The sequence below is a fragment of the Limulus polyphemus genome, unplaced genomic scaffold, assembly GCF_000517525.1.
Source record: "Limulus polyphemus unplaced genomic scaffold, Limulus_polyphemus-2.1.2 Scaffold1820, whole genome shotgun sequence".
Lineage (NCBI taxonomy): Eukaryota > Metazoa > Arthropoda > Merostomata > Xiphosura > Limulidae > Limulus > Limulus polyphemus.
The window spans coordinates 96517-122652 of NW_013667430.1; the positions used below are offsets into that span (position 1 = coordinate 96517).

Below are 26136 nucleotides of genomic sequence, written 5' to 3' on the forward strand. Positions count from 1 at the left end.
CCACATATTAAACAAACATTTCAGCTTTCTTTTTCAAGAGCTGAACTGCCGCTTTACAATACACACATGCTTCGACCAAGCTAAACTATGGACTTGGGATGTGTTGCAAAATAATAGTTGTGAAATACTAACGAAAGACAAATGTTGAACACACCTGTCAAGAACAAATAACATTGTCTGCATATCAGTGATAATGGAGAGGATTCCCACATAAAGTGTTTCTAACTAGATGGATATGTAAGTTTAAACAACTGGGTTCACAGATGTGAAAGTATCAACAAATGTAATCTGGTACCACTTAGTTGGAAAGATGTTGATTCAAGATAGACTAGAGAGGATGAGAAACTGTATCAACAGATAACCTTTCCTGTTATTTGACGTCAAGTCCTTGGTCACTGGGCACCTATCACTAAAGGAAGACGAGTGGACCAATCACCTCGAATAATCTACCTCTATGAGTTTGAATGGATTATTCTGCCAAACCACAAAAAAATTGATGTCTCTGGACCACAAGTGTGGTTTTCCCCAACAGCAGAGTTGTTCCTGGCCTCGAGGTTGCTCCAGAGGGTTCCGGGTTGTTCCAAGCTTTCCAGTTCCTCCAGTTCTTTTAGCTAAGTTCTCAAGATATACAGACAGAAAATGGCAGTTTATCTATACGTGCAAGACTTGCACTACGCTAACTCCATATAAGTTTTAACTGCTACTCTTCTTTCACTAATATTGCCAGGTGGAAATATGATGCAAAAGTCGTTAAAGTTAAATAAGTAAAGTTGATAGGGTTAAAAACATCATGGATCTAACCTAAGTTACTAAAAGTGTAAACTTTTATGTAATCGAGATTATTGTTTTTCATTCATTATAAGCCTTCATATCTTTATGTTAATAAAGTGTATATATTTTTATGTATATTTGGACTTGGTATCATTTATTCCTTGCTTTACTTGTAAATTTCCTTGAGTTAGTTGACTTGTGTAGCCACTCGCGACTGTAATTGATGTCTTGTCACCCCAAACACGCTCTCTCATTTCCACAATAGAGCAGCCTGTTACAGAATTATCTTACGGGCTAAAGTTGTAAGGTCACGGGTCAAAGTGGAAAGTGAGTATAACTCAAGAAATGGTTCTTCACATCAGCCTTATTGTGGCCATTGGACAAATTTCATCCGAGTTTATGTATTATTGCAATAGTGGCAACTATATTTTTTCATTGCATTATTCCATAGATTGCTAACACATTTACTGACATATACAAGACGTTTATGAAAATGTTTTGTCTGATCGTGGCACCATCTATGAATGTATTTAATGCTAACTAATTTCAAATATAATAAATGCTCAGTAACATTAATAATGAGAGGTAGAAGGGGGCTTGTGAACTCCCAATAAAAAATTACTTCATTGTGCTTATAAATCGTTATTTGTCAACTTATAACTAACAGTGATATTTCATAACAGTATTCCAACACTGAACTTACTCAATTGTCAATTTTTTCATTTTGTTCTTACATAATGATGTTTCTTACATTAAATAAAAACTTCTAAAAGAAAACCTTTTTCTAAATACATTACTTTCACTCTTGTATGGCTTTGGGATTTAGACAGAGAAAAACAAATTAAATAATAGGTTGAACAATCGCCAAGTTTTTTATATTTTTTTAGGAAAAGAAGGATGACATTTCGAGCAAACACTCCTAGTCATGTCATGCAGTTTACAACAAATGCGCATGCACAAAATTCACAGAACTTGCGTGCATAGTATTTTGAATGTTGAGCATGAAAATTTTAAGCAAAATTACATCTATCACTTAAAAATGTCAAATCATGAAAAGATAGGAATTTAAAACAAAAAAAAAGGAAAAATAGAAATCAACTGGAAAGAAGAGCATTAATTAAAATCACATGGTTATAGGGTCCCCAGATTATAGATTAATCTCCTTTCCAGTCGTTCTCTTTTTTTGAATGTCGGTTGGAGCACTAGTAAGTTCCAAAATTGAAAAGTATTCAACTGTATGGTTGTTGATGGTGAAATGTTTGCCTACAGGTGTACCTTGGTTCTGAAGTTTACTATGGTTTAGATGGTTCTCATGCTCGATCACCGAGTCGGGGCCTGTTTGTCCAATGTAAAAACTCATGCATCTTTTGAAAATTATACAGTAAGTGATACATTCATTGTTACATGTAAAGGACTGTCTTATGTCAAAAGTTGTGTTCTTTCCTTGTATGTGTGTAATACTGTATATATATGTTGGCAGGTGACACACCTGTTTCGTTTACATGTGTGAGTGCCTGGAGTATCATTTTGTTTTAGTTTAAGGTTACTGTGCACCAGTATTTCTTTCAGGTTTTTGTCATGTCTGTAAGAAATAATGGGTGGGTCTTTGAAAACAGATCTAATGGTAGAGTCTTCAGTAAGTATTGTGTAATTGTTTAGTATAATAATAGTCTGGTGGTATGTTAGCACAAATGGAATACCATTAGTGTGTTATTTCTTGGTAGGGTTGTTTGAACCTGGGTATATGAACTACCTTTGGTGGCTGCACCATTAGACAAAAAAGCTTTTTCAGTCTTTAGATTTATATTTTATAATAGTTATCATCACTACACAGTTTACGTAGTCATAGAAATTGTGAGTAAGGTATTGACTTTTTGTTGTCATACGGATGGGAAGATTGAAATGTAGGTACATGTGTGAATGTGTTTCTTTGTAATGTACACTAGTGGTCAGATGGTCGTCTTATGTATATGTTAATGTCGAGAAAAGTGTTGTGTCAGGTATTTCTCAAGTAAATTCGAAAGAGGGGGGTGGAAAAAGGAAACAAAGTGTAGAAAAGTTTCCAAGTCTGATTTAGGAATGGATGCAATCCCTAGTGTGTCGTCAGTGTAGTGATGATACATCACAGTACTGATCCATTGTATTGATTAAATATAAGATTTTCAGTGTATTCCACAGATCTGTTTGTAGTAGTTACCATTAAAAGTAAAGGCGCTAAGTGTAAGTACAAGTTTGGTTAAACGTAGAAGTGTGTGTGTTGGAGCGTCCATTATGGGTCTTTGGTTTAAGAAATATTTTAGTGCAATTAAACTTTCATTGTGTGGGATAGATACATAGAAGGATTTTATATCCATGGTGAAGATGTAGTGTTTCTTACCAGTTAAATGTGTGTTCTTGATTAAAGTAATGGCATGAGTGGTGTCCTTTGTGTGTGTCTGTAAATTCATGACAAATGGTGATAAACCTTCATCAAGGTAACTAGAAATTTGCTCCGTAAGGCAACTGTATGCAGATACAATGGGTCAACCCATATGTCCATCTTTGTGGATTTTAAAGAGAAGATACAAAGTGGGAGTTATAAGTTCATTTACAATGAGATCCTTGGCTGTAGTGGGTAATTTGTCAGCATCAATCATAACTTCAACTGTAGATGTTACTAGGTCGTTGAAGTAAGAAATTGGGTTGTCTCGATGAGGGGTGTAGAAAGTACTGTTGTTAAGTTGTCTAAAACCTTCATTTATGTATAAATCCTTGCACCGAACTACTATGGCTCCACCTTTCTCTGCTGGTTTTATAACAATGTTGTCTCTTTGTTGAAGACTATTTAAAGCTAATTGTTCATCATGAGAGATATATTTAGATTTAATCTTCAGGTTTAAATTTAATTTGTTGATTTCATTCCCACACTTACGAATAAAGTAATCCAGTGGTCTGCAAAAAAACATTTGATATCTTCCATTGTACAAAAGATATCGACACTACTTTTGATATGGACAAACTTAAGTCCTTTATTAAGAACAGGATACTTCAAACATTTTGAGAAGAATTCATGAAGCCAACCATAACTATCATGGTTTCCTTAGAACCTTAAAAGATAAGAAAATGACAACACTACAATAAGATAATAGCCTTAAAATCGTACAAGATACACCTATGGGCAAAAATTTCACCATAAAAACCATACAGTTGAAGACTTTGCTATTCTTGGATTTATTAGTGCTCCAACAGACATTCATAAAAGATAACAACTGGAAAGGAGATAAAACTACAATCTGAGGACCCTACACCATCTGGTTTCATTGAACGCTTTTCTTTCCTGTAGATTTAAATTTTTCCTTTTTTGTTTATTTAAGTATTAATTGCTATCTGTTTATATTTTCATGATTTGAAATTTTTATGCAACAGATGCAATTTTGCTTAGAATTTTCACTCATAACATTCAAAATACTACCCACGCAAATTATTTGAATTTGTGCATGCGCCTTTATTGTAAACTGTACGAGCTAATGAAGAGCACTAGCTTGAAACATCATTCCTCTTTTAATAAAAAATAAATTGTTCAACCTATTATTTAATTTTGTTATTTTCATCGCCTATGTGTTTTTAACTACATTTGTCTTTTTTTGACAATGGAAAACACTAACACATTGCCTGTAATTGGCAACACTACTACTACCCTATTAATAACAAAGGTTTGCAAATTTAAACTCCATAAAATTTGTTTTTGGTTTTAATAATGGATTTTTCATAATTTAGCTAGGCAGATTTCAAAAATAATACTCTTTTTTTTTCCTATGAAATAAGGATTTTTTTACAAATCGGAAAGAAAAACTTACTTAGATCAAATCATTATTTCGTTTAGCACAACGAACATTTTTTAATTATTATGTCTGTTAACAAAAATACAAACAAATTGAAAGAAAAGGGAAGAGCATCGATGTCAAACGAATATGCATCCTCATTATTCCCGATTTTTTGTGTGAAACCTATGTCTTTTACTCTCCGAACTATGTTTTGCATTATGATGTTTGTGAAAAATCTGTACGTGATGGAGAAAAATGGATATCATTTTTGGATTCAGCGTACAGGAATTACCATTAAACATGTAAACATTTTATGACAATAAAACCATCACAGCCTGTATAATTAATATCACAATCTCAAGACTATACTATGGTCTGTCACTGTAAGCCCATCATTTCAAATCAGAACCAAAGCTATAAATCCTATTCTGTCAAGCTGTGCATGCTTATCTTTACCTTCAGTCTTTATTCATTTCTGTCCCTAGTATCTTATTTATTGCTTGACAAACAGTAAATTTTCCTAATATAGTACCCAGATATTTGATGCATTAAATTATAAATTATTACTAATATTGGATAAACAGGATGTATTCAATTATCCAATACTACAAGTTCAACTGATTCTTCAAAATCAAAGATTCATGAATAACAAATAGCATCAAATTTTCATAAAACGCAAAGTGAAACAATTGTATTAGTTACTGTCAATGAAACATTCTATATTTCAGGACATTTTCAATTCAGCATTTTTTCCAAAGTTATCACTAAATGTCTGATATTATATATTGTCATCCATATCTTGATATTTACGTCTTTACCTTAACTGTCCACCTGTCTCTTTGAAGTAACGCCTGTCAACTACCCTTTCGCAACCTGTACTACACATCATGAAGTAGTGTACTATAGGCGATGGTTAGTGATCTTTATTTTGATTTACAACAAATACAAAAATATTACTATTAAATTATTGTTTCATATAATTATAATTATTTTCAAAAATGCAGCTAATTAGGAATTATAAGAAAAAAGGCAAATGGAACGGTTACGTCTCTGGTCGTTTGTTAATTTTCCGTAGAAATTCTTTCGGATGAAACTTTAGCGATACAAGTCCTTTATTAAATAAAACTTGTTTATTCTTCCTCAATACAACTTTGCAATACACTTAATTTCCACAGTCACTTTAACTTAAACACACGCTATAATTCACAACAAATGATTCACGCGCTTTACTTACTGCCACGTTTGACTCAATTGTCTGTCTCTATCTCTCTGCAATTATCTATATCATCACTTTTCGCCGGTCTTATATGTACGAAATAGAGGGCATCAGGCAACACTCGAGCCTTCAGGAACGTTCGAGATACTCATTACGTGTTACCAGCGTCACGTGATTTCCGCTGTCATAACAGAACCTTTCCAACAACTTGATGAATAAAAGTGTAGCAAAATAGTCTTTTCTAAAACCAGCACAAATAAAAATGTCAGAATGTTCAACGAAGATATTCTAGATGCAGAAAAGAAATACATCCCAAGATGCAAGAGAGGTGTGTATAAACCCTTATGGAGCCCTCAACTAGAAACTTTACAAAAACAAATCAGTGATTCCTCAGATAAGATGAAGAAAAATCCTATAGACTTAACACCATTGCTTACAATAAAGTGAGAGCTGAACTTACAGGAGCTAAAACTGGACAAGTTCAAAATAGCTGGCATGAAAAGACAGACACTGAACTTTGAGAAAGATGTGTATAATCTCTGGAAGTTAACTGTCTAAACGAAGAACTGTCTGCAAAATGCAGAACATATCTGTAGGTCAACAGTTTCTTACAGGGAAAACGGGCAGCTAACACCTTCGTCAAAATCTACCAGAAACAAAGCACTGTAGAGATGCAACAAGAAAGTGCCAAATGATCACATGACAGACAAGCTGACAGTGGCAGAATTTAAGAAAATAATAATGAAAGTGAAATGCAAAAAGGCACCTGGGCCTGATAAAGTCAGCAACAACATACTCAGGTACCTTAGACCAGATGCAAAGTGAATTCTGTTATCCATCTTCAATGACAACTGGAAGTCAAGCAGAGTACTATCTGGAAGAAGCTCATATCATCCCAATTCTGAAAAAGAGTAAGAGCAAATTAAATCAAGGCAACTACAGACCCATGAGCCTATTGAGCTGTATCAGGAAATTGTTAAAGATTATGATCAACCAATGTCTTGAGTCCAAGAATCTCACATGCACAACACAAACAAGTAGAAAGTGGCTACCAGAAGAAAAACAAAAAGATCCTTGTTGTTTTCTTCAATCTCATCCAAACCTTTGGCCATATCAATAAGAATGGCCTCCAACTGAGGATGTTGGAGATGGGAGTAGTGGGCCAACTGTTCAAGAAGATAAAGAACTTCCTCTTACACAGAACAACCAGTAAAATAGATGGCATCTTAACCCAGTAGGTCAAAGTGAGAGAAGGAGTTCCACAGGGTGATCTCCCTGACTTTGTTCCTTATGTACATCAATGCTATAACTACATTTATTCCAAAACATGTCTCCAACTCTTTTCACATCAATGATTTCACTGTCTAAGATACACCTGATAACACCACCACAGGAACTTATTGCATCCACCAGACTGACAATGATGTACAATAAAGCAGAAGGGCCTGGATATCATTAGAAGCAAAACCTGTACTTCCCTCTCAACAAGTAAACAGAAGTCCTATCTGTGGGTTGGAGAGTACAATATCCCTAAGGAGGAAATGTCAAATTTCCCTGATGTTAAACTAGAAAAAAGACTAATGTGGAAACCACACAATGAGGCAGCCTAAGCCATCAAACAACTGGCCCTGACTGGGGCCAGTTGGGGTGCTAATTCTAGAATCCTGAAGTACAGGAGTACAGCTTAACCATTTGGTCAACAGCCAAAATCCACCAAGACAAAACTACAAAGGGATTTTGCATCATTTTGGAAATCATGAATATAACTTCCAATGGAGAAATGGAAAAGATGGCATATATTGAACACCTGCAAAATAAATCTGAAGATTCTGATTCAAAGTGAAAAAATAAGACACTTCCCAAATCATTCATTCTGCAGCAAGTTGCAAGACAGAACAAAAAATTAACTTAAGTATCAGAGTCTCAACCACTAGCTAAAGAGTGAAGTACATCTGTCGAGAATATCATGGGCAATGACACAGCAGACAGGCTGTCCAAAGATGGGAGCCTTAAATGTCAACCTTGGTCACTAGTTCCTTCAGAGAAGTGAAAACTCTAGTGAAGCAAAGATTAAAGAATGACTGGCATTGTAGTGGAAAGAGGACAGGCTACAACTATCTACCACTTAAAAACTGCTACTGTGGTCTTTGTGGCCAGTAGAAGAAAATCAAACTTGCAGATATATCACTGTATGTTCACAAACAGGCAGAGCCAGACTCCAGCATGCACACATACTTCAGGACTGCTCTCTTTATACAATTGAGACTTCAGGCCTGGCAAGAGGGGGCAAACCTACATACTAAGCTGTAGGAATCGGTGGAAGACTATAACCTAATCATCCAGTTCATGACCTTCATTGGACTGAAGATCTGAATGCTAGCTGAAGAAGAACTAAGTTTCATACAATTTAAGATTTCAACCTCATGATTAAATGTAAATTTTTGTTGCAGAGATTAATAAACACCAAATATGAACATTCCAGTATGTTTTGTATTACTTTTATTCATAAAACAACATAGCCTTTCACATAAACTAAAATATATTCCTTTTCATAGTATTTTGAAACATTCCCCAAAGATTTTGTCTTAGTGTGGACATGAGCTTATATTGACAGACAAGTAATTATCAAAATCCAACACACAGCACTATAAGCACTCAGACTTACAGCTGAGTCACTGAGCAGTAAAATGTGATGGCCTCTGACAAATTCTGAATGAATCTCAGAAATTGTAATTCTCAAAGAATTTTATATCCATCCAAAAAAATATATCATTGTATATGAGTATATATTTCTGTAAAAAGCTCTCAGTATATATAGAAGCACTATCAACTACATATATACTTACCTAAAAAAATAAAGTATGATTCAGTCAGGCTGTTTCTTAGATATAACTGTCATATGGGCTACATTTCAGTGGAAAAAAAGTGATCGTCCATGAATTTTTCCTCCTAAGGGCTTCAAACATATACAAGTCATGGATATATTCACTACAGAAAAACACAAAACTTGTTATTCAGCCAGACTGATTCTTACGAATAATAATGACACTTGGGTTACATTTCAATGCAAAAATAAAAAGTGAGGGTCCATTAGTCTGATTTTCTGCCAAAAGGCTTGTAACATATACAGAAACACTATCAGCCAAGAAAAACTTCTTCTAGAAACCTCTCAGGTGTAATATTAGTACAAACCAGAGGAAAATATAAAGTGGCACTGCACAAGTTTTACTTCTGGTTTCTGGCTGTACACTCACAGTCTGCATTTTGATGTATTTTAACTGCATCTTGTATTGAAATACTCAGTAAAACTGTGCCTACTAAATATTTTAATCTACAAGATTGAAAATATTCATAACCAAATAATACTAAGAACATCAAGTTTTCATTTTGTATCATATGTAACCTAATGTTTGTAGTTTGTACAAATATTTCATTGAACCTAATCAAACCAGGTGAAATCTTGATGTCCCTCAAATGTAGTGTGAACTCTCATTCCTTCAACAAAATCTATATTTGCCCAATATTTCAGTGCCATAACTGAAAAACTTATTATTCTCATTAGCATTAATTAAAATATCAGGTGTACATCTTAAACATTAGTAGTCACAGTTTACATACTATCTTAATATTCAGATCAAATCCATCATTCTCATTCATGTGTTGCTTAACAGTTGGGTTCTCTGTATAGTTGATTCATTTGTTATACAACACCAATGCATAATTTATGCAATGCATATGTGGAACATCATACAGCTATACCTATTCATATACGTATAACATCATGTACATACACCAGAACATTACACATCATCTATATATACTGGTAGCTTTAGATGTTACCTTACAATCAATATGAGTTACCTCTGCTAGTTATGTCTTGACGGCTGTGGCACCATAACATACTGCCAACAATGAGCCATTACATTCAACACATTTTCACAGCATCACAAAATAAATAATCACCAGCAGAATGCACCCAAACTCAGACTTTTGAGCTAAAAATTCTTTTAGCCAGGATTAATATTCATGCTGCTGCTACAACTAACTAACACTCACACTAACTTCAACTAAATAAAGTATTACATATTAAAATACATTTAATGTCCTAGTCAGCTATCAAACCAGTAGCTGAACTATGAAGATATTGTAATACTATTTGAGAGCTGATCCACACACTTCAGTTCACATAATAAAAAGGACAAATCTAGTGAAACATGCACTATTACACTTGGATTCATACAACCTGAATGATATTGTGCTGAATAAAAACACAATTCCCTTACTGCACATGGAGGAATTATATAAGCACTTATCTGCCATACTTCGCTTTTTGTCCTAAAGTTGTTCTTTCTGAAGCTCCTGAAACTTTAAATATGATATCCAACTAATAGCGGAATCTTCTACAATATAACTTTAACTCCCACATAATGTCTTGGTTTGGGACATACAATAAACAGTGTTTTCACTGTCTGGTGAGATAAACCATTGTCATTTCTTTGTTTTAAGCACAGGTAATGAAGTAAAAAAAAAACATGTTCTTAGAATGTTGTATTCCAATGTGGAATCATCCCTTGCAAATGTTTGAAGTTCTTAAATCACTTCAGTGACACATGATCCACTTAAATAGTGAACTTTCTCCTACATTAGTATTAGTAGTGTTTGTTTGCCAAAGACCACAACTGTGAACAGTTCATTATTTGTCATGCAGTACCTGCAAATGACTAGTATATACACAAACATATTTTGCAATGTAGTACAACTGCAATAATACTGCCCCAACTTCATTATCACTGGTATCAGTATCCAACAGGAATTCACAGTTTCACCATCGACATATAATAATGCTTGGAGATGGCTTGAATGGGTAATGAAGAAAAACTTTAATATAAGTTTAATGTAACAGCAAATGTACAAGGTTTTGTCATCATCAAGTACCTGTGACTATGAAGCTACACCTATCAGTGCATAAGCACACACTTCCCAGGTTTCAACTTAAATACCATACTCAGATGTTCAGCAGTTGACTCAAACATGTGGCCAAACATCAAGACATCATTGCCATAGACCATGCATCTTTTCCATTGCAGCCAATTCAGTTTAAGCTCCATTAATCTCTTGAAAAAGTGGCAGGCACATTACACGGCCAAAATAGCATGACACTAAACACGAACAAACGACCTTGTATGCTCTGAAAATAAATTTTGACTTGTGAGTATCTTGATGCCAGATCTAGTGTTAAATAAATAAACAACTTCAAATTTATCTGTCCATACAACTGAGGGGAAGGAGGAGTGCATTAGTCAGAGAAAGCATGCATGATCAGACAAAAGGTGTTTTTGCCATATCCCATGATCCAAAGCAACTTGTGTAACAGCCTATTCCAAATAACAGAGTAGAAAGGCATCAACATGGTACTGCTATATTCACCCATCTACAGTCAACACAAAAACATGGCATACCCTCCTTCCTGACAATCACCACTGGAGACAACAATGTATTCTATGATGGCTGTAAGATTCCATCCTTTAACATACACTGTATCTCAGTACCAGTTGGCTATGTCCTTAGTGTTCCAGAAATGCCTGAACAGTGGTTGTTTAATTTTTAGATGCTTGGGTGCACAAATCACCACACTTGTTGTGTGATACGTTTTACTGCATTTAAAAAGTCACAGGATGAAAAAGTTGGAAACTTTTTATGAACTTTCTAGAAATTATGTAATTTCCACAACTTTGAAAATTCAAAAAAGATTTCATTGTGATATCTTTTTTCAGAAACAACTAATAATACTTATTTTTGTTGCATGTTTTGAATATTGATTTTTGTTTTCCTACATTCTTCTAAAACTTTGCTATAGCTTCTATTTTATAAAACAGCAGGTTTTATCTTGTTTTGATTTGAAAAACACTGCACACAAATTCACTGGCATATTATACAAATATTATAATCAAGCCTTTTTTAAATTGTTAATCAGAAGGTTTCATTTAATGTAAGTAATAACTTATAAATCCATTTTATATCACTTTTTAATGTATTTTTTACACTTCTTTAATTTTCTTTGTCCATTGAAGCAGTTACTTAGAACAATGAGGCAAAATGACTTAGTAAAGCATACCTCATACTATTCCAGGAAAAACATTTCTTCTCCTATGATACTGCAACATCATAATCTAAATGAAGTAAAAAAAGTATAAAGCAAGCTTTATAAGTAATCAGAAATCTAATTGCAGTTGAAGTTGTACACAAATATATTTTCTTCTAGCAATGTATCACCAAGCTAAGCTTTTATCACCTTTTCCTGCTCTCTACATGAAATTCCATTGAACTTGAAGTTGTATTGGTTTATACAGTTGAAAAGAAACCAAAAAAAGAACTTTCATTAAATGCTTAGATCACTAGCTTATGAGTTCTCAAAGCTGAAATATAGCCAGTTATATCACACCACACAACAAGACAACAAAGTTTGAAAAATTGATAAAACTACACTTCATTGAAGATACAAGGTCAGTTTAGTGCTATTTTTTTCAAAACTATTTTTACTTTCTTCCTAAGGTGCTAGAGTGCTGTATTAAGCTGAGAAAAAATTAAAGAAATTCACAAACTCTAATGCTTCTTTATTGAGCACACTGAAATCAACCCCAAATTAAGATTTATGTTGATTTTTTATTTTGGATAACATTAGTAATTACAACACTTTTATTGAATAAATTTCAATCCTGATTTTTTTCTGTGTGTGAGAATGAATACAAGTGATGAAGTTTTGTCCTGGAGGCACGATGTGCTCATTTGGGTGTGAAAGAATTTAATCATACATGAGTCACAAGAACCTACGTAGAGCTGAGCAATTAGTAGTATTTGCTAATCAATTAACCAATGGCCCTATTAACCAACTGGTACAGTGTTCCCAAAACCGCAATATATGTATATATAAGCAAACTAAAAAAAAAAGCAAAGTCAATTGTACGTTTCACAAATACTTCATTTACTAATGACCATGGTTTTGCCAGAAAAAGCATCATAATGATGCCTTTAATGGCAAAACCATAGTCGTTAATAAATTAAGTATTTGTGAAATGTACAATTTCCTTTGTTTTTTTCCCTCAATTTTGTAATTATAGAGTTTCATCAAGTACCAGTAGCTTTAAGTAGCCATTATATAAAAAAAAAGGTGGTAAGTGCTGCCTTCCCTCTAAAATTGGATAGACCACAGATAACCCATTACGTAGCTTTCTGCTTTACAACAAACAAACATAATAGCAAGATTTCAAGTACCTGGATAGTTAGAATAATCAAAAATAGTAACAATCAGAAACCCTAATATTCATTAGTTGATTATTTGTGTGACAATCAATTAATCAAAAACAGTAATAACTGGAAACATTATTTTCAATTAATTGATTTAACCACAGTTTGATTAGCTGTTTAGTTTATGTGGCACTAATCGTTGTAATCATTACATATAAGTAATCCATTACATTCATTAAATTGCCAAGCCTAATGTTTATTGGCCCAATCGGCCATCTTGTCCCATAAATATGTTACAATATGCATCCAACAAATCTCTCAGCTTCTGCTGCTGTGTTGGACTCGGACTGCTAGCAGAATGGTCAACAAGTAAGTAAAAATTAATAAACAGACAAGTATAAACCTTATGCAGTCATGTGACCAAAGTAAACACAGCAACAATTTGCAGCTATATTGGATGTTAACATTATTCATGAAAACATAGCCTCCCCTACACAATCACCTAGTTCTCCATTCATTTTTCACAAATTTACTAGAAAATTAGATAATATATGCAAGTCAAGATATGAAGAAAAGTGCAGAAAATATCCTTATTCCATCCCACCAGCAATGACAATCGCACTAGATGTCGGCAAATAAATCAACATTGCAAACAGAGGACCCAAGTTAGGCCATCAAACCATTGTTAAAGTCCCACAGGTTAAGAATATAGATATTGTAAATTATTTAGTCCTGACAGCTTTTTACATTAGAAAGCAGTTCAAGCTTATAAAAAAACCTTGATGCTAACAAGTATTTTGTGGCCGGCTAGTTGCACGATATCAGACTGTGGATAGTGTACAAGATGTCCATCTACATAGCTTATTTGAGGGTAAGTCAAAGTTCTTTTTAATGACTAGGCCTATTGTTTAAGTTCTATCAGTCGAAATTTTCCAATCTAAATATATCGTATTGTATTTTAAGTCTTCCTGTCTTGTGAGATCACTTTCTTCAGTACACATTACTATATATTTTACATAAATAAGCCCTGGATTTTAAGACCACCTGTCTTGCTTGACAAGCCACATTTTTCATAAAACTTTAATATCACCTACTGACCCCTTCCAACTAGCACCACTTGTAGTGGCCTGTTTTATAATATTTAGATTACAGGAAGCACCAAATATTTACAAGTTACAGATTTTTATCAAGATTTGTCCCAGATAATTGTGACAAGGTACATTGTATATACAAGTAATACTAACCAGATATGAAATGGAAACTGCATAATATATAGTATGACAATGGTTTCCAAGCCTTGTCAATGTTGTTCGGATCTCTATGTTTTACTACTGCAGACCATTTAACTTTACTTACTGGATATTTTAGAAACCAATAAAATAATAATTTCAGATTCTTTGTCTGGTTGTTTGTACAACTAACTGCCACACAGCTGACTGTCATTTCAAATACTTGATCCCAAATTCCAATAGTAACAACTATACTGTGATTACTAGATTATCATCTAAAATGGTGATGTTTACTTTTCATCTTACTGGTAATGCATGCATGACGTCACATACATAAGATCTGTTTGCTGTCAGATGTGACAAGACAGAAGCAACACTAATAAAACTGCTAGCATTTATGCACTCTTGGGCAGATAACTGTTCAAGCTAATGCTGCTTGCTTTCTGGGCAAGAACAGCACATTTCATGCACTGGCCCTATCACTGATTTACACAACAACAATGTATAGATCTCATTCATAGTAAACTACAGAACTCCACTTATTTACACTGAGGTACAATGACTCCCACAGCAATATGCACTCGTACAGGCCAATGTTCTGATTTAGCCAGCATAAGATGACTGTTCCAGGGAAGTTCAGTTCACATGTTGCACATACAAACCTGACTGACAATTTATGTATGTCCAGCCTAAGAATATCAATGTCAGAACTTAAGGTCAGAAACAACTACCCTTATTCTATAGCTGATAAAGATACAGTTGGAGACTTGCTTCACCTGTCATTTGTAGCTTATCACAGTTTGCCAGAGTGGTGACTTCACTCATTATGCATAATATAAGTGAAATTATCCATTGTTCTGACATTTCCTGTATCAACTATAAACTATCTCTGATCTCTGTAACTTTAAAGGCTACCCAGCCTTGAGAGAGCTGGGTTCACCAAACCTTCTGGCACAATCTGTTCATTGCACTTCCTCAACAACTGACTTGGGCTACAACTGTTTCACAGAATCAAAGGTATAGCAGCTACAGATTGCTGTTGGCCCTCCTGCATCAGCTGTGCAGTTGGGCAAAACTGATAGCCTTGCCTACCTTGCCACATGACAATATACACAGTTCATTTTAAATTGACCGAGCTGCCCACATCCAAAGTAGATGCTTTAGTTCACCATTACAGAATAATATCCATATGGAAACATCAGCACAAACATCATTGAAGGGTCAGGGAACCTATGCCCATTTACTGGTATCCAGAGGAGCCATGTTTCAGAGCAGAGATGTGTTGGCTGCTGGTTTGAGCTCAGTGTGATGCACTACCTTAAGGAGAGTGGTCTGTCTGAGGTACATCCACAGCAGGCTTCTTTCTTTTCTGTGACTTATCCACACCATATCACTAGGGAAAGTGCCTTTAGCAGTTTGAGTAGGTCTCTTACACATAAGTCATGCCTTACAGCCTCATTAGGTGGCTACTTGATAAACACATCTATGATAATGTCCTTATGATTTGTATTCCAATGCAAATAGCCAAGCTCCTGGCAGAATCTCTCTTCTTAACCTTGAATTTGGTCCAATGTATAACTTTATTTTCAAATGGGTCAAAATGGTAATACACCTCATCTACAGCTGTATACCAATACCAAAGTTGCTTCTCTCTTATGAGCTCAATAGAAGAATTATTCCTAAGTCCAGCTATTCCAAGCAGTAACCTGGTTGAAACAGTTCAGGAAAAGGTTCATAACCTCTTTAGCTGTGTCATTAAATGTCAGGGAGAGGTTTGTTTATCACTGCTCACAGAAACCTGTGGTTTAAGCATAAATCTCTCAACTTCAGATTCTCAGCCAATGCCAGGCTGTGACAATTTAAATGTTGAAGGTTTATTGTAGTCAGCATAATGAGGGCCCTTGTACTATCTGGTTCTGGGTAGCAAAACAAGTTCTACACAATCCAGGGTCTATGTGACCCATAGCCACTCTGGTAGGTTATCTTTCATCACAGAAAGGCTCCTACTACCACATAGATCACCACCCTTACCAGATGATACTCACTGTCTATCCAGACTTCATCCACCAGTAACACTTTCAGTCCTTCTCAGCTGGTCTCCAATGGCTTCCACAGGAGTTGAAGTTTGGATACTCTGGTCAACAAATGCAAAAAAGTCCAGCAGCAATCACCCCATTCAGTCTCGTACTCACCATACTGCATATCACTATGTTAATTATCAGCCTCCTGCACAAATAAATTTAATGTCACCAGGGTAGAACTCAATTAGCCACTCAGGGTGTACCAAATTCTGGATTTTTTTTCCTTCCAAATCGCAATGAGGAAGAAATCATAGACTTTCACAAGATTAGAAAAAGTCCAACATCAAGGAGAGGACTTCTCTGAAACCCAACAACTTTCTCTGACAGCAGTCTTCTACCCCAATGAATAACTCTTCCTCATGCCATTTTCTTAAGTATAAAGCCTTAGACTTAATAACAAAATGCTAGGAAGAGCACAGGGAAATACATTCATCAGAAGAAAAACAGAAAATTCCACAAAAACAAATCCTATAGTTACAGCACCTAACTCCCTGGACTGATTTAATTTAAGAGTAATTGGGTAAGTTCTGCAGAAGAACAGGAGGTTGGGGGTAGAAAATGTTATGCACAGTTAAAGTCTGTACCCAAACACTAACCGAGTTGTGAAAAATGAAAGACACTTGACAATGTAAAAAGAAAACTATCTTTATTCAAGACAAAATAGAATCAAACAGATGAGTGTGAATGAAGGACATGTTTTTACTGAAAGATAGATATTGATTTTTGACAAACATCTCTGGAGAAGTATCTGTACGAAACTGAAAAAATAATAGCATTAATATACATACACACACACACACATAACAAAGTTTTTTCCCCATGAGGCATGCACTATCTATATCACTGTCAGTCATTCCGGTTTAAAAAAAGAAGGTAGAGAAAAAGGTTGTAACCTCAACATATCACCTGATCAACCAATGGAAAAGATCTCTGTTTACTTTCATAGCATATCTAGGTTTACAGAAAGTTTTTCCACAAGAAGGTATATGCAATGGCATAGTTGAATATAAAAACAATAGGTAACAACAGCAAAAGAAACTTAGGTATTTTCTAGACCAAGGTTCTATGTTAAATCTACATACACTTATGGACACAAAACTTTTAACTTTGTTTTCTATATAAACTTTTGAATTAAGTAAGGGGGCAGAAATATATTATGCCTGCTTATTACACAGGTTCTGTTTTTCTTGGGCAAATATATGAGGCTCACTGTAGATGTATTAATAGTTTAGTTTACACGATAGCCAATTGTCAAATATCTTGATTTCGTTTAACCTATTATATTGTTACGACAATGGAAGTCACGTGACGCTAGTAACACGTCATGAGCTTCTAGAAAATACATGTCCCTTTGCGAAGCCTCGAGTGTTTACTAGATGTACGGTATTCTTGTATACAAGACCACCAACAAGTGACAGCAACAATGTTATTGAATTGCAGACAGAGATAGAGACGGACAGTTGAGTCAAGCATGTGAATCGTTTGTTCGTTGTGAATTATAGCATTTGTTTAAGTGTGACTGTGGAAATTAAGTGTATTGCAAAGTTGTATTGAGAAAGAATAAACCAGTTTTATTTAAGAAAGGACTTGTATCGCTAAAGTTTCTTTGGAAAGCATTTTAACGGAAAATTAACAAACGACTAGAGACGTAACAATATGTTAAAATTTGCAAGTGAAACATTAAGAAACTAAGGTGTACTCAGAATTCTTTCATTGTTTACTTACTACTTTTGTCATGTGGCATTACTAGCAAATGGTGAAATTCATGTTTCACCTTAATTTTGGATTTGTAAAAGTACATCATGTTGCAAATTAGTTTTGAGAAAGTTCCTTAAATAGCAACAATTATTAATATTAAATAATGAGTCATACATTTAACAAATAGATATTACAACTAACTTAAACATGAGAATGTGACAGGCATGAAAATATATGAAATTATGGTTATAAATATATATATATATATACACACACACACATGTATGTATAACGCTATTTGTATAAAAACAGTAATAACACTTTCTCAAAGTTTTTAAAAATTGATATAACATTTCATACACTAATCAAAACCTATCAACCCTAGCTCATAGTGTTTCTGTACACACTCCAAGCTCTTTGGTGGAAAATTAAATCTTGAACCCTCAACTTTTTTTTTTATATTGAAATATAGCCCATATGTCATTTGTTATTACATATGAGAATCAGCCTTGACTAACAACAGGTTCTGTGTTTTTCTGAGGTAAATGTATACATGGCTCATATTGCTTCTATATACATTCATTCTCCTCTGGCAGGAAAAAAAAGGCTCACGAACCCTCACTTTGTTTGAACCATTGACCTCTAAACTGAACTGGATTGTGCATTGGCTAGTGTCACTGTATTCACATTTATGTCATGCAGTAGCCATACTGTTTATCCCCAAGTTGTAATGAGTAACCGTGTTAATGTCAGGGATATTCAAGTGATGTTTAAATGCTTAATAATCATTTCACTATTCCAGTTTTGGTAAACCTAACTTTTATAATATACCTTGTTAATTTACTATGTACATTTTAATTTTTGTATACTACTTTTTTAGTTCTTGTAGCAGCTATGACAAGAAAATAGCTATACAAACTGTAAAAATACTTATTTGTAGAATTGGCATTGTAAAAATAAAGAGCAATAACTGACAATATTGTTTTGATCTAAATTTATTTTATTGTGGTTTCTTATATCATCAGTAACAAAGACACAAATTTCAATGTACACTTACACAATTCTGTGGTAAAGTAGAAACTAAAGTATAAAAACAATGTAAATATTAACACTGAAATAGTCCAAACTATTAAGTGTTGCAATTGATTGTTTATCAATACAGCATAACAGTGTTATTTTGAATACCATATATTTACACAAATGCACATATAAATTAAACATACTGTTGAAGTAGTTTAAGTTACACTACAATGTTTATTTGCATTTCTTTTACATTTAATGTTACAAATCATAGGATAATTAGTTGATGAATGTGCTATAACCAATTGAAAGTTCATAAAGAAGCACTCTAAAAACTTTGGATGTTGTACAAACATTTTCATACTCCTAACTATTTGAAACTACTGGTGTTTAAATAAAATTTACTTAAACTTTCTTCTTACTTCTTCACCGGCAACTTTTGCACATTGTTGTTTACCAAGGTAATATATTTGTATTTTTATACATATAATGCATAATTAAACTCTATCACACTATAAACATAATGTAGAATAAAACACATGTCCACCAAAACCAGACAATACTCTATTCAAAACAACAATCTGTATTCTAAGGCTAACTGTACTTAGAAAGGTTCGTCATTCGTTGACTTTAGAAGACCCTCAAAACAACTATCTGTTGCCTAATATAGTTCTACTACACTTGCTGATGTCTTTCACAAACCATCTCAATTTGTACCAGCCCTGTAACCTATGGATCTTCTTTATAAGGAGAAAGGGGTATGCAATTTTGTGCATTTTCTTGTATAAGCCAATGTATTTGAAGGTCATATCTGTGTATCACACACATCAATACATGCACTAGGAAGTGCCATGTGATATTTTGTAACATTTAAGCTTGATGTTTCATCCTAGGCTGTACAATTTCCTGCTACATATATTTCATAACACATGAACAATATTTTATAAGCAACTGTGAACTGTCAAACAGTAGGGCTACGATTGAAATTACAGGATAACCTAACAGCAGCAAAAAAGATAAGAAGGAAGTTTCAAGTGATTCTGGCTTAATTTAAATGTCCAAAGATACTTTAGTGAGGGTGAAGATGATGACATTAATGTTTCATGTTAATGCTGTATGGATGTGTTTACAGTTAGAAATCCAATAAATGATGTTTTACATTTTAACTGAAAAATATAATTTTCTGTTTCTACTGTAAAAGGTTTCCAACATGATTCATTGGAACTTTTCAATGTTTTCCTGTAATTTTTTTTTTAGCCGATGGATTTCTGGTGTTGAACAAAAAAGCTATGAAAAGTTTTCAATCTTAATACTAAAGTTCAAGACTTCATTGAAAAATTCTATGACACCTGCTTATTTTTTTTTCAATTTTTGAAAGTCAGTAATTAACTGTTATTCAATATATTCCCTATCTCCACTTAAAGTTTTTTCTTGTGCAAAAATGTTTCTAATGAGTTTACATGTCTCATATACCAAGTACGACATCAATTTTGTATTTGTCATTACTAGGATGGAGAAACCATGGCTACAGATTTTTTAGTGACATATTGAATAAATGTTCAGTTAAAATAGCAAAGTTCCGTGGTTGTAATCTCAATATCTGACAGTTTTTGTAAGTACATTCTCACCAAGTTTGCTTGTTCTTATACTACCATGTCATTAATAAAGAAATAGCCAAAAAAGGCACCTTCCAGTTGTTGTTTATAGAAACAACCATAAACACCAGTACATCACTAGCAAGACCAGTTTTACCATCTTCTGTATCCACACCAACATCAACATAGCTTAGAAATTTCTTTTCATCCCTCTCACATGTGTTCTTATGGTCATTTCATCAAGCATGAAAACACAATTTTACTGGTTCCTTCTTTTCCTTTTTTGCTACTTGTTGCAATGCAATAAATGTTTTTTGTGTAAAGCCTGGTGACTCATTAATGCTTTGATATCACTTTCAAATGACAGACGAATTCTTAAAGGAAGACAGAAAGTACATCTCACAAAATTGCATTGCCAAGGCAAAAGACAGTAAAATTGAAAGATATGCTTTAAAGAGTCAATGTTTTTTTTCATACTGTTAATAAACAAAGCCCTTTTAAAGATTTTTAAAGAAGTATCAGAGAAGATGCTGTACAGCATATCAAAACCATTAGTTGTTATTAAATGGCTTTTTTTTTCAAAGCTTTCAAAGTCATATTTAATGAGACAATAGTTCATTTTAAACACCAATTCTTTAGTTGTGAAAATGAATTTTTTCTTAGCTGTGTTCAGGTCATCTACTTTGTCCATTTTCACTTATTATTCTTGTAGGACTATTACTCACATGCCAACCATGATCATGAAATACATGTGATCTTTAGCACTTATCTGTTTAGATACTGTACTTGATTTAACTGGATCTGTAACAACTTTGTCAAATGTGCTTGAACCGATGTACCTTCATACTGATATCATGTTTTTGGTTATCTGCTAATAAATCACAACATATAACTCAATCAATAATTTTTAATAGCAGTATATTATTTTTTTCTTCATAAAATGGAGAACCTATTTATTGTTTGAATTACTGTATTTCTTATTAACTATTAACTTCTACAGAAAATGTTATAGTACCACTCAAGAAGAAAATTAGTCTGTTTAGATAGACAGACAGCAATGAACACCACCATTTTGACTTACATATAGCAATAAACCTTAAAAATAGCATTATCACTAGGATAGAACTACTTCACAAATTTCAACTGATTTCACAGAGACATATTTGAATCATATACAGAATAGATTACTAGGAGTATTTAATTTAAAATATACTATTATTTTCTGTTCAGTTTCTTGGCAGTACTATTGGATCATATGTGATACTAATTTATTTTGTTTACTTAGTTTTGTTATAAAACTTATCAAGAAAAAAAGATGTCAACAATTAAAAAACTTTATGTAAGAAATATTTGAATAAATATTACAGCATACTCCTAAAATTTAAAAATAAGATCAACATTTAAAATGCACAATAAATTCTTATTTGGCCAATGGATAAAACTAAAAGACTACAAGTTTCAGTAGCTTTATGCTACCATCATCAAGAGTAAAAACCTATACAAGATTTGAGTAGTTTTAAATCAAAAAAGTATTTTAATTTTCTGTCTGCCAAACAAAATTTTACTGTGCATTTTCAACATTGATCCTATTTTTAATTTCAGAATTTCTTGCACAAGTTGCCATAACTAAACCTTCAGCATACTCTTATATTATAATTATAATAATATACCTTTTCTAGGTGCTCAAAAAAATGAAAAAGAAAATGAACAAAGTATTATGACTCACATGAACATTTTGACCTGTTTTATAAAAAAAAATAGCTTTTTCAAAATGTACAGAGCACAAACTGTTTGCTTTTGTTGGATACCACTTCTCTCACAATATTTATAATCCATATTTTTCAACAGTTCTGGTTGTCTTTATTGAAAACTGTAATAAATTTGAAAATGTATGAAATTGATTGATTTGACAACTACCATATCATAATAAAAACAAAACTACACACCTAAAAATGAAATTTGTGTGTTCAAAACTCAGTTAGGCTCAGTTAAATAATGTTACCATACTTAGGATAGCAAATGAATGTATATTACTTTACTTACAAGTTACACTTACAGTGAAAAAAATAAGTGAACTTACCATGGAATGACAGAGAACCAGCTCTTGATCTATTGTTACAATTCCATACAACACACTGATATTTTCACACTAGATACAAGCTATTAACTAAAACCCTAAACCATAGCAACTGAAAGAATGACAAAGTACCAACAAGATAACCACCTTACAAGTAATAATATCACTTAATATAAAAGTCCAATGCTCAATCCAGTTTAGTATAGTTATCAATGGCCAATACTCAGTCCAGTTTAGTAGAGATCAGTGGTCAATACCCAATCCAGTTTAGTAGAGATCAGTCATTTGAACAGGTTGAAAATTTTCTGTTGGATAATGATAATTTGAGGTTTTTTCAAAATTTATCAAAGGAATATTTTCATTCTACACTTTACAATATAATATATATATATATATACTGTATATATTTCTTTATGAATGTGGGAGTGATTTTGGAAATACAATTTATAAGATTTTTTGTTTTGTATCACATTAGATTTTTGGTTTTATGCCACGTCAGCAATGCCCTGAAACTCTTCCCCCTCCCATTTTTTTCTTCATAGCCATAAAATTTGTCTGTGACATACATGAGTGTGAGGATGGTTTTTAAGACTTTCTTCAGCACATTTTGGAGCTTCTAGTTTTAATTTTATGCTCTTTAATGGGTAAACAACTCTTAGAGAACACCACCTTTCTTCTTATATTAAAGCACTATTGCTTGTCTGTATCATACATGAATTTAAGGATGGCTTAGAACTATTACTATTAGCACAAGTAACTTTTTAATTAAATAATTTTGTTTTCCAACACTTCTTGGAGCTTCTAAGTTTTACCCCCACCCCACCCAATAGGAAAAATTAAAAGTACCTGGACATACAACTGTAAAAGCTCTTGTCTGCTTCTTATAACAAATCTATTTTTGTTTGACTTAAAAATATAAAAGGTATATTCGGTGACGAGGAACCCACTTTGAGACTAATATGCCGTCTCCAGCCATAAAAGGTATATACTTTTAACGATTATTTTGTTTCCCATTTTGCTCTTCATATCCACAATAAATACAGTAACAGGAACTAATTATTACCAATGGCAATACCGTTGTTAACCAAGTTCAGCCTTAGTTACAGGTTGATTATACAGTTGGGCTATAAGTATAATTATAACTTATAGTTATAAGTACAAGTTATAGTCTAGATACATTATATAAATTTTTGAAAAATTAAATTAAACAATAAAGAATTACCAAAATATTCTGCAATTTACTATTAGCAGAATAATATTAACAGGCTTTTATCATGCTTACTTCAAATCTTACCAAATTCTATAACATAGTCCGAAATTGAATATAGGCCTAGTCACTACGACACCGTCAATAGTACTATTGATGCATTCATTTCTGAGTCTCTGAGATTTTTGTGCGGTGTTTCGCATTGACGACATCTATCAGCTTTAATTCTGCATTTTAAAAAACGTGTGTGTGTGCGTGTGTGTATATATATATATATATATATATTATATGTATATATATTCGTCTTGTCTTCTGTTAGAGAATTTTAGAGCAGCACAACTTATAGTATACTAAGTCAAATCTTAGTAGCTAGAACAAATGACTGTGAAGCACCCTCTCAAACGCTTTTTCAAAATCCACAGTATCTCCTTCATCAACTCTTCCACTAATACCATAGCCCTCACCTCTTTTTAGCCCTAATTTAAATCTACAACTACAGCTGAGTTAATAGATCTTACTAACATGTTAGCCCCTGACTTGTTTAAGTGTAAGCCATCCGTTCTAAAAATATTAACTTTCCCATTAAAATTATCCCACAAATCCAACCAGTCTGATTGCTCATCCCTACATATTGATCAAAGCCTGGCATTCAGTCTTAGTAACCTACTTAGTATATCATCCCTACAATTATTCTTGACAGTATCCCCGACAAAATCAAACTATGATCCCTTTTCTTAAATGCCCTTATCAATGTTTTATACCTATCAATAAGCTCCTCAGACCCATCTGTCCTCACATCATTAGCCCCAACATGTACCACAAAAACTGAATTGCTATTATCTATCTGGTTCTATCAGTTATATCCTGTACCCCTGTTCCTGGATAGCATAAGCGTATTATTTTGTTCCTATTTACTCCACATTACTACTCTATCTACATGCCTAGCTAGAGAGTCACCTACAACTATAACTTCCATATCTTTTACACTAATATCCCTTGTGATCCCATTTGTTTTGAGTTTGAATGCATGGATTATATTTCGTATAGTCATATTGATGGAAAGCGGTGAAGGAGGTCAGAGAAGTCATGAGCATTTTAACATTGAAGGGTTTATTTTCCATTGATTGTAGTTTAACTGATGTTGTTGATGTGGTGCATAGATGTGGAGATACCAAGGAAGAAAATCATTGAGAGATGCGGCCCTTTTCAGGGGGCTGGGTCCAATGGGTCTAATGCCTGGGTGAATTCTGATGTGGGTGGAAACCGGAGTACTCGGAGAAAATCCACTTTCGCAGGACAGACACCAAATAATATATCTGTCCTGTGCCCTGGCTGTGAAAGGAAACATGGTAGTTAAAAACAACATGACATAATATAATATTCAAATCTCGGGAAGTGTGGGTGCTTGCTTACGATTTATTCTTCTGTTTGCAAAACAGATTGTACATGATGTGTCTGTTTGAGAGGAGTGCTTTTGATTGTGTGTAATGCAGCGGTAATATTAAATGTTTTAGATAGTGTATCGTTTACTTGGACTATTCTGTTGGCCAGGAAGTTAGATATCTATCTGATTATGGTTTCATTGATATTCAGCTGTTTGAGTTTATATGAATACTCCTATGGTAGTAGTCCAGCGGCAGATTTCGAAAAACGACCATATTTTAGGAGTTTAATCAAGTGGCTGTACACAAAGCAACAATAGGTCTCAAATGAAAGATGAACATCTCTAGAGCATATTTAGCCCTGTTATAGTTACTTTTTCTTGTACGGTCTATGAAATATTCACATTTGAATGATACTCCCTTCTAAAATATTATGGCTGCTTCGAAAAATAACATAATTTGATATAATTACGTCACAATCTTGTTATCAACACATAGTTGGTACCAAAATGTGCAGAATGTAAAGGCCAATGAGACTATATCATATTGTGTTGAACGAAATAAATGTCAAGGCAATAATTGACCACGATACATAAAAAAAAATACATAGCCGTTGAGTATATTGTCATTCGTGATGCAAAGAGCAACGGTGGAATTGTTGGACTGACAAGAAAGGAATAAGTGCTGCTTCGTTTGACCATCACACAACAAAGTCTGGGTGAATATACAGTTGCCGTATGTTCGAGGAGTGGGAACATCCCCAAAGATGATATGATGTTCTGCCTTGATATCTATATTTGGTTCCAATTCAC

General features: G+C 33.6%; 1 long non-coding RNA gene across 2 annotated transcripts in view; it reads right to left on the reverse strand.

The window, feature by feature from the left end:
• LOC111087170 overlaps nt 1-24115 on the reverse strand; it is a 33256-nt gene extending 9141 nt beyond the window's left edge. The window contains exons 1-3 of one of the 2 annotated variants that reach the window (XR_002611888.1): nt 24030-24115; nt 11906-11960; nt 8637-8694 (exon numbers count right to left, since the gene is read on the reverse strand). This is a non-coding gene — a long non-coding RNA (uncharacterized LOC111087170). The remainder of the gene's footprint in view (nt 1-8636; nt 8695-11905; nt 11961-24029) is intronic. The other variant, XR_002611889.1, reaches the window with a different exon arrangement.
• Nucleotides 24116-26136: the final 2021 nt, after the last annotated feature.